Raw genomic sequence first — 11,100 nt, 5'->3', positions numbered from 1 at the left:
AAGTCTTTCTTGAACCATTTCCAAGCTTGAGTATGTTTGGGGGTTCGTAATAAGCTGAGTAACCTCTAGATCTAGGCATGGTTGAGCTCCAGGAGCTCAGATCTACTGCCTTTATGGACCCATGTTGCATGAAAACCTTAGATCTACTCTTTTGGTGCATCTTGAACCCTAAAACCCTCATAGATGGATATTTACACGTAAAGTTGGAAACTTTACGTGTTATTCATGCTTTAGGAGCCCAAATCTACGAATGGCATGGACTGGATTCGAGCAAAATCGCGTTTATGGCTCTTGCATGAAGCAGACTCGGCGAGTCGCTCATCTGACTCAGCGAGTCTAGTCACGAGTCTCCGAGATTATCCCCTTTTAGCTGTGTTGAGTTGTGTAGTGAGTCCAGGGTGGACTCGGTGAGTTGGAAGCCAAAACTCACCCATAATGGAACTCGGCGAGTCGATGCCCAGTCTCGGCGAGTTCAAGGCAATCTCCTTAGATCAAGAACAGACTCGGCGAGTTGTTCATACAACTCGTCGAGTCACAGTATAAATTGTTCATCGAATGAAGATGAACTCGGCGAGTTGTTCATACAACTCGGCGAGTAGGATGAAGGACTTGAACATCAGTTTGGAAGGAGAACTCATCGAGTCAACGCCTAACTCGACGAGTAGAAGCAGAATCCAGGTCAGTCGTTTGGACAGGGACTCAGCGAGTTGGCGAGCCAACTCGACGAGTCGGGTCAACTGAAAGTTGACTCTGATTTTGACTTAGGGAATGATCAGGGGTAAAATGGTCATTTTACCCAAAGGACAGTTAGCAATATTTGGCTAAGTGTTTGGTGGGAATTTCAGCCGGAGGATTTCCGGAGCAGCAGCAGACAGACAGATTATTCCCACACAGATCAGCAGCTACTACGGGGTGAGTTACCTTCCAGTAGCGGTGGGTCTTAGGCCACAATGTCGGCCCACCGGTAGGAGATGTGTGATTAGATGATTGTCTTTGTGATATTCATCTAGTGTTGCTACTACCTGTGTTATGTTTATGTGTTAGTGACAGTAGGGGGAGATAGTCCCCCAGAACACCGGTCAATAGGGCCGAAGGGGCGGTCATGCCCAGCCATGCTAGATAGACTATGTGATATATGTATTATGTGGTAGTAGTAGGGGTGAAATAGTCCCCGGTATCCGGTCGAGAGGACCGAATGGGAGCCAGCACCCAGATATGCTAGGCAGTATCCGGTCGAGAGGACCGAAGGGGAGGCCAGCACCCAGATATGCTAGGCAGTATCCGGTCGAGAGGACCGAAGGGGTAGGTCGGGCACCCATATATGCCTGACAATTTATGTATGTTATGTGATTATATGGTATGTGGTACAATGGGGGAACTCACTAAGCTTTGTGCTTACAGTTTACAGTTTTGGTTTCAGGCACCTCTTCATCGAAGGGGAAACATCATGCACACACACTGGTTTCCGCATTTATTAGATTTCTCGGGGATTTATACTCTGATATTTCGATTGGTTGTATGATTTGGCTTTTAGACATGGTTTACGTTGTGATGTAGTTTGATCAAAGAATGTTTTTAATTATTAACGTTTTCTAAAGTAATGTTTTAAAAACGAAATTTTTGGACGTGAAATTTGGGTCGTTACAAACACTAAATCAACTAATTTTACCTTGGTTGTCAACTTAGGCATCTTACCTATGCAGACGACTTTAGGTGAAGTTGGTGAATCAAGCGTGGTTGCTAGGAGGAATGTTGTCCCTACTATAAACGATGACGATTTCATTAACGATGACAATGACAATGATGATACGTACTCTTCAGATGAAGAAATAAATAATGAAAACTATGACAGTGTTGATGATGTTGTACATGTATATTGTTCTAATGATGAATCTGATTGACATATGTTATTGTTATTATATATCATGATTGCTTATAATATTTGTTAAATTTTGAAATGTTGCATATTTGTAGCTTTATTATATATTCTGAATGTTTAAAATATTTGTTAAACAGGTGGCAGAAGTTCCAAGGGGACACGAAGGAGACGGTGGGGATAAACCTTCACACGGGGTTGCACCCAGTGTACCATCAGGTTGCCAATCTTGTAAGTTATATGAAATTTTTAAGTATTAGATGTATTAAAGTTTTAAATTTCTAAATTTCCAATTGTATATGTAAATATAGCACAAGCGAAGAATATGAACGTGAATATGGGTGGCAAAGGGAGAAACTTAAATTTGTATAATGAGTATGAAAAAAAAACAGGTGTAGGCCTTTCGATTTGACAATTGATATCTCCGGGCAGGCATATCGATTTATAGGGGACAACAGGCAAATGTTTGTCAGACTAATCTCAAATCTGGTAGGATGACAGGTACCGTTGCATTATCATACTTGGCATCGTGTTACTACCAAGTACAAAGATGATTTATATCCCGAGCTAGATGTAAGTATACATTATATTTTATATGTATTGAATTTTACATTTATTAAATTTTTTTTATTAATCAAATATGTTTTTTCTTTTGCAGACTTATTTTGATATTAATAGGTATCGAGGCACAAACTTGTGGTAACCCCTTCGAGCGAGTATCCAAGCAAATATGCAAAGAGCTTATCGAGAGCACAAGTATCAGATAAAAAAACATTTTGATAGAGTTGGTGGATACCAAAATGTGGAAAGGGCATGAAGATATCCATTGCCTGATTGGACCGCTGAAGCTTGGAACGATATGATTGATTTGTTGTTTTTGACCGAGGAATACAAACGTACACCGGTCAAAAATAAAGTTACTAGGTCGAAACATCCGCACATAAGTGCTCACGGATGTAGACCCTATGTTCAATGACGTCATTTAGAGGTAATAAAATACATTAGTATTATTTAAAATTGTTATTGACATTTGTAAAAATATATTTATTGTTTTTTCACTTATTATAGGAAAAAATGGGAATCAAGCCGCTGCATATTGAGGGTTGGAGACAAATGCACTACAAAGAAGGTTCGGGTTGGTGTACAACTCGAGCACAAGAAGATTGGGTAAGTGATAAACGAAATGAATGTGTTGTTTAAATATATTATTATTAATTATAGTTTCTTGTTTAACGAATATTATTGTTATTATTTTAATATTTAAGTTTAGTTGTTTTTTTTAGTTAACGTATGTTAATTGTTTTCTTTATTTTAGGAGAAAATTCAAGAGGAATATGAGAAAATGCAAAACGAGATTGGGGAAGGTGGAGAAGTAAATGAGGAAGAATGTTTAGAACGTGCCTTTGGGATGAGACACGGACATGCTCGCGGGGTGTGTAGGCGACCAACCGCCAACTTCGTTTTAATTCCAAATGAACGATCTTCCACTTACAAATCGTCCTAATCTCAATCCCAATTTGCTGCACAAAAAATGTAAGAATATTTGCAACAATATAATGCATCATTGGCGACATGTATTCCGAACCTCCAACCACCACCATTTCCTAACTTTCTATTCAACTATAACACACAAGCAACTACCTCTCAACAATTTGTCGAAATGATGGAAGAAGAAGGAGAAGAAGAAGGAGGAGGAGGAAAAGAAGAATAAGAAGGAGGAGAAGAAGAAGGAGGAGGAGGAAAAGAAGAATAAGGAGGAGAAGAAGAAGAAGAATGAGAAGAAGCAGAAGGAGAAGATGATTATGACAATGATGGTTGATGTTTTTTTTTTAGTATTATGAATAATGTTACTTAACTACTTATTGTAATATTAAACTTGAATTTGATGTTTTGAATTTGAACAATGGTACCTAGTTAATGTATTTCAATTGATATTTGCTGCAATGTTTTTTGGATCTGTTAAAAATGTAGAAATTGTAATGTACAAAACATGTAAAGCTAAAAAAACAACTAGTAGCTATCCCGACGAAAAGTTGTCGCTATAGATCCATAACCAACAACCATTAAAAACATTATAGCGACGACATGTCATCTTAATAGCTGAAACCTTTCGCGATGACTTGTAGTTGTTATAGGTGTCCTGACGACATGTCGTCGCCACAGGTTTTTAATAAAACTTTATTTTTTTTTCCGAAAATATGGTTGACAAAAGTTGTACCAACGACATGTCGTCACAATAGGTGAAGCTATGCCGATGACATCTATGCCAACAACGTAATGGACGTATGCCGACACGCTTGTGCCGGCGATCCTTTGCCGACGACTTATCGTCGCCATACCATGTACCAACAACTTGTCATCTGGATAGGGTCTGAATTTGTTGTCGCCATAGGGTCTCATTGTTGTAGTGAAAACATGTTGGTTGGAAAGCCTCAAATCTTATACTCTAAACTCTCGTATATAATGAACTTGGAGAAGAGAACAAAACACTTTCTAATATGAAGTATAACTTGTGTACTTTAAAGTTGTAGAAAAAAAATCGCACTATTCATATCAAAGAAAGCCTATATAGGCCTACATGCATACATCACGTGGGAACAAACTAAATGCAGAAAAATACTAATCTAATCCAATGGTACATGGTATGAATTCTTCTTCTAAACCCGAACGTGTAAAACCCCAACGTACATATCATTGAAATAGTCAAACCCCTTTACCCATTTTTCTTTATTCAAACTTTAAATAACGTAAACCAGTGATAAACTATTAACTAAAAACCTTAAAACTTATTAAACTAGCAGCCATGCATGTAAACCTGTGAATTAAACCTGATTAATCCCAACAATCACCCTCTTAATCAGGTGGCTCATTCACGGTTCATCATCCTCGCACCGGGTCAAGTGAAGCTCATCCTTTTTCTCCCACAATGAACATTCTGATATGTAATATCCGAATGCATTACACTTGTAACACTTCACGTGACTCTTGTCCCATTGTACTTGACCATCTTCTCGACTTTTCCTGGATCTCCGACCTGCACCTCGGCCACGCCCATAGTCTTCCTCATTCGAGTTTCCACAACCACAATGCTCTTTTTCTTTTGCTTTTTCATCCGAATTATCAAATAAAAGCTGATTTTGCTAGGGTTGGATCTTCTCAACTTTGATCCTTTCTTCATAAGCTTTAAGTCGGCCCACAACATCATCACCGATGGTCTTCAAATCTACAACCTGTTCTATAAAAGCCACCATATTAATAAAACGTTTTGGTAACTCATTAAGAAATTTCTTAACCAATTTTGTTTCTTTCATAACTGATCCAACAGTTTCTTTTTTTTTTTTATAGATGCATAAAAACAAAATAGTTTTCGTAAGTATTTACCTGTCGTAGCATGTACATTTATCGTTGCAGTCAACTAAAAAAGGATGCTTTTTCAGTTACATCATATTAGTTGCCTCCTCCACGCCAAAAAAAATGTTTAATAAACCAGAATCTCGTCCTATATAAATCATACACCGAAAGCCATGCATAAACTCAAAAACCTAAAACAGTTGGCTATTCCAAAACAATCCTGAAGGCATCAAACTAGTAACCAATGGGCCTTTCGTCTCTCAAAATAATGCATCTTATCGCCTTTCTTGTTGTCGTAGGGATGTGGTCTTCAGGAGTTACGTGCCGAATGTTAAGTGATGTATCCATCTCTGAGAGACATGAGCTGTGGATGGTACGCTATGGACGTGTGTACCAGGATGACGCAGAGAAGAAAATGCGCTTCAACATATTCAAGGACAACGTGGAATTCATTGAATCCTTCAACAGTGCTGAAAACCAGCCTTACAAAGTAGCGATTAACAAATTTGCAGACCAAACAAATGAAGAGTTCAAAGCCGCTCGTAATGGATATAAGTTTTCATCAAACAAAAGATCAGCAAGAACAACACCTTTTAGGTATGAAAACGTGACTGCCGTGCCACCTAGCATGGATTGGAGAAAGAAAGGAGCTGTTACCCCAGTTAAAGATCAAGGCCAATGTGGTACGTGGCTAATGCAATCGTGGTTAAAAGAAACAACAAAAAACAACAAAAACATAAAAACTGATTTTTACAATAATGGCAATACGTAAATGTCGTGCTTATAATTTAGTGTTTTTTATTCTATAGGAAGCTGTTGGGCATTTTCAACTATCGCTGCAACGGAAGGAATTACTCAGCTCACAACCGGAAAACTAATTTCACTGTCTGAGCAAGAGCTAGTGGACTGTGACAGGAGTGGTGTAGATCAAGGATGCAATGGTGGGGAGATGGAAGATGGCTTTGAGTTTATCGTTAAAAACAAAGGCATCAACACCGAGGTGGCTTACCCATATCAGGCAGCAGATGGAACCTGCAACACCAAGGAAGAAGCTGTCCATGCTGCCACCATTACTGGGTATGAAAAAGTGCCAGCCAACAGTGAATCTGCATTGTTACAAGCAGTCGCTAATCAACCCATATCAGTTGCCATTGATGCCAGTGGCATGGGTTTCCAGTTCTATTCCGGTGGCGTGTTTACTGGGGATTGTGGAACTGATCTTGACCACGGTGTTACAGCAGTTGGATATGGAGTAACGGATGATGGAATGAAGTACTGGTTGGTAAAAAATTCGTGGGGTGCCAGCTGGGGGGATAGTGGATACATAATGATGCAAAGAGATGTTAGTGCCAAAGAAGGTCTATGTGGAATAGCAATGGATTCATCGTATCCAACTGCTTAGATCTCCAGTTTATGCATGCCTTTTATAAGTTATAACCTGAACGAAACACACAAAGCACAGCTATCTGCATGTCCATATGTATATTTATGTAATTATTGTATTCCGGTCCTTGTAATCTTAGTTACACAAATACTTGTTAATTAATATAAATCAAATATCCAATTTTTCTTCGTGTATTCTATATCTCAATACGGATATGCAGACGACACTTGTCCTGAATTGTCGTCCCTAAATGTAGCCCTATCCCAACAACTAGTGTCGCCATACCTCTTGCGAACTTTGACCAGGACCTCAATTCCGTCGGCAAAAGTGTGGTGGGAACGACAACAATATTGGCGGTATGCTAAAATTCTATACCCGCGACATGATGTCGGTATAAGTATCAAAAAAATATTTTTTTTTCATTTATTTTTAATTCATATGCCAGAAAAACAAATGACGTTGTTTTGTGTATGCTATACCGACAACTTGTCATCAGCATGGCACGTGGCAATCCGCATAACAGGGCTATCCCGACGACTTGTCGTCGCCATAGATTTTTTTTTTTTTTTTGTTTCAGCAAAAAGCGAAACGACAACATTTATTTGACCCTATACCGAAGACATGTCGTCGGCATAGGGGTTTAACCTAAAGAATGTGGGCAACATTCGTTCATTTGCACAGCGATGCAGCAAACTCTTTCTCTCTGACGAAAATCTGATTCCAACGGCACTAGCTGGCGATTAGCCTTAGGTAAACCTTTTCTACTCCTATTTCATTGAATATTGATGTGTGCTAATTATTTTTACCCCTAATTTTGGGGTTTTTTTTGGTGTTTAGAGGCTTTCACTAGTGGTGAAGCACCCCTGTCCGTCTTCCACCGCCTGAATCTTCCCCATCGTGAGTTGTTCATCGGCGCCCATCGTTCCAGGTTTTATCATTTACCACCCTTCGTATTTTATTGCACGAACACAACATCGATTTTGACAAGGGTGGTCCCCATCACAGCAAGAAGAACAAACACAGGTTATTTATTTTATTTTATTTTATTTTTTTGTAATTTTTATTGAAATTGAAATTGAAATTGATCCTCTTTTGATTATAGAATTATGTTTTTGGTATATGTGTGATTCTTGTTTTTTGTTTGGTATATGTATATTGTTTGTTTGGTTTGGTTTATACAAAATTGAAATTGTATGAAATTCAAATTTGTTTAGGTCATATGAAATTGTGGTTAAATATTATATGAAACTCAAATTTGTTTAGGTTCATATGAAATTGAAATTGTATGTATACAATGTTAATTTACTTGTTTAGGTTTATATAAAATCAAAATTTTGTATGATTGTGAAATATGTATGATTGTGATCTTTGTTTAGGTTGGTATGAAATTTTATGTATAAAATGTAAATATGTATGGTTGTGTTATTTGTTTAGTTTATTAGCTGAAGTGAATAAAAGTATAATGCTATAACTGAAAAAATAATAAAATGTATATATATACTATAAATACAACATAATGATGATTGATAAGAGTTTTTTCTATATTTGAAAAAAAAATCTGTACATATATATATATATATATATATATATATATATATATATATATATATATATATATATATATATATATTAAAAGTAAAATGATGTAACTAAAAAAATAATAATAATATTCCGCTCATTTTTTCTTCAAACAAATGTTATTAATAGCAACATACATTTATTATCTTGTTTATTAAATTATTTTATTTTCATTTCTATTTGAAAGTTATAACATAAAAGAAAATAATAAAATCACATTGTTATTCAAAGTATGGTGCTAAAAAAATATATATTAAAAGTACAATGCAGTAATTGAAATATATATATATATATATATATACACACAATCTAATAACAATCGATAAGAGTTTTTTTTTCTATAATTTAAAAAAAAGTAAAATGTGTATATATATATATATATATATATTAAAAGTAAAATGTTGTAATTGAAAAACAAAAACAAAATAATATTACGTCCGTTTTTTTCTCAAACAAAAAGTCATATCATTTAACTATGTATACAATCTAATTTTTAAGTTAAAATCTTTGTCATTAAGAACAAACGTTACTAATAGCAACATAAACCAAAATATAAAAATATTTAAACTAATAAAAGTGCGTTTATTAAGAATAAAGTTTATTAAGTAAAAAATATTTAAACTACATAATTTATTAATAGCAACATACTTTTTTTTATCTTGTTTATTGAAGTATTTTATTTTCATTTCTATTTGAAAGTTATAACATAAAACAAAATAATAAAATCACGTTGTTATTAAAGTATGGTGCTATAAAAAAATATTAAAAGTACAATGATGTAATTGGAAAAAAAAAGTACGGTGCTATAAAAAAATATTAAAAGTACAATGATCTAATTGAAAAAAAAAACAAAATAGTATTTCGTTGTTTTTTTCTCAAACAAAAAGTCATACAATTTAACTATCTATACAATCTAATTTTTAAGTTAAAATGTTTGTAATTAAGAACAAACGTTACTAGTAGCAACATAAAACAAAATATAAAAATATTTAAACTAATAAAAGTACGTTTATTGAAAGTAAACAAAATATAAAAATATTTAAACTAATAAAAGTACGTTTATTGTAACTATGTATACAATCTAATTTTTAATAATGACACAGTAATGACGATCGATAAGAGTTGGATTCGTGAAAACCGAACGTCCCCAAAATTCTTAGAAGGTCTTAAAAACTTTATGGAGATTGCTAGGAAACATGTTGACTCTGAAGACAAAGTGTGTTGTCCATGCGTAAAGTGTGTGAATATGTATCGACAGTTGTTGAGTACGGTTTAAGCCCATATACATGACCGTGGGTTTCTAAAATCATATACTATATCGATTTATCACGGTGAGAAGCATTATGTTTCGGATTTGGGCTACAATTCGACACCAATAAACATTCCAACAACTAATGAGTTGTTTGATGTAATTGATGATGTTATGGCGGAACAAAATACAAATTAAGAAAATACAGATGATGAAGGATGAGGCATGGACTCAGAATTTGATGCTTTGTTTGACGAGCTCAATACTGAGTTATACCCTGATTGTGAGATGTCTTCTTTAAACTTTTTGGCAAAGTTGTTGCATATTAAAGTGATCAATAAGTGGACAAATAGTTCATTTGACCAGCTTGTAGAGTTGCTAAGAGTTGCTTTCCCGAAGAGCAAGATTCCAACTTCACACTATGAAGTTAAGAAAAAGTTGAGAAAGATAGGGTTAGGATATGAGTCCATCCATGCTTGCAAATATGATTGTGCTTTGTTTTGGAAGGAGAATGATTCCATGCATAATTGCCCGATTTGTATCGAGGGTAGATATGTGGACACAACCACAAAGGGGAAGCGAGTACCACATAAAGTGTTGTTTTACTTTCCTTTGACTCCAAGACTTCGATGGATGTATATTTCCAGATTCACAGCTAAAGATATGATTTGGCATAATACTAGAAGATCAACGGATGGTATGATGTATCATCGGTAGATGGGAAGTCTTGGCAAGAATTTGATAAGAGATATCCAGAGTTTTCCAAAGAACCTACAAATGTTCGTTTAGGTTTAGTTATTGATGGCTTTAATCCATTCGGCAACTTTAATAACAATTATAGTATTTGGCTGGTTATATTGACTACCTACAATACACCACCATGTATTCAATATGCGTGTGATGTTGTTATGGAGTATCAATGATTTCCCAACACATAGCAGTCTGTCTGGATGGAGTGGCCAAGGTTATTTAGCATGCCCTACTTGGAACGAAGACACATCTTCCATTTATGTGACCAACAAGATGTCTTATTGTTGGTCACAGGCGATTCTTGAATATAAACCATAGTTAGAAGGAGAGTCTATTGTTTGATGGTCAATCTGAGACAAGACCGCATCTTAGACGATTCAGTAATGCAACTATATTAAAGCAAGTAAATTGTCTCTCTGATCAAATTCCAGGGAAACGTCCTGATTATGGGGGCAAAAAAAGAAAGTATGACGATGAAAGAAAAAGAGAGAGTTAAATTGGATGAAACATCGTATCTTCTTTGAGCTTGAGTATTGCTCTTCCCTCGACCTAAATCACAATTTCGATGTTATGAATGTTTCAAAGAATGTGAATGAGAGTGTGCTGAATGTTGCACTGATGAACGATAAAAGCAAAGACAAAAAAGAAGCAAGAATTGACTTGAAAAATATGGGCATTAGACCAGATCAATGGACAAAGCACAAAGTCAAGCAGATGAAGAAACACAACAAGGATGAATACAAGAAGAAAGAAATACTCCCACATGCTTTTTACTCTTTCAAATCAATTGATCAACAACATTTTTGTCAATTCATTAAAGGAGTGAGACTACCTGATGGTTTTGGATTGAACTTTAAGAAGAAGGTTAATGATATTGAATCAAATTTGGTTGGGCTGAAGTCTCACGATCAT

General features: G+C 35.5%; 1 pseudogene; it reads left to right on the top strand.

Moving 5' to 3' along the window:
• The first annotated feature begins 5,471 nt into the window (after window positions 1–5,471).
• On the top strand, window positions 5,472–6,629 carry LOC145039677 (senescence-specific cysteine protease SAG39 pseudogene; annotated as a pseudogene).
• Window positions 6,630–11,100: the final 4,471 nt, after the last annotated feature.

This window comes from Lactuca saligna, chromosome 4 (genome assembly GCF_052625555.1).
Source record: "Lactuca saligna cultivar CGN05327 chromosome 4, ASM5262555v1, whole genome shotgun sequence".
Taxonomy (NCBI): domain Eukaryota; kingdom Viridiplantae; phylum Streptophyta; class Magnoliopsida; order Asterales; family Asteraceae; genus Lactuca; species Lactuca saligna.
This window is presented reverse-complemented; position numbering and strand designations above follow the sequence as displayed.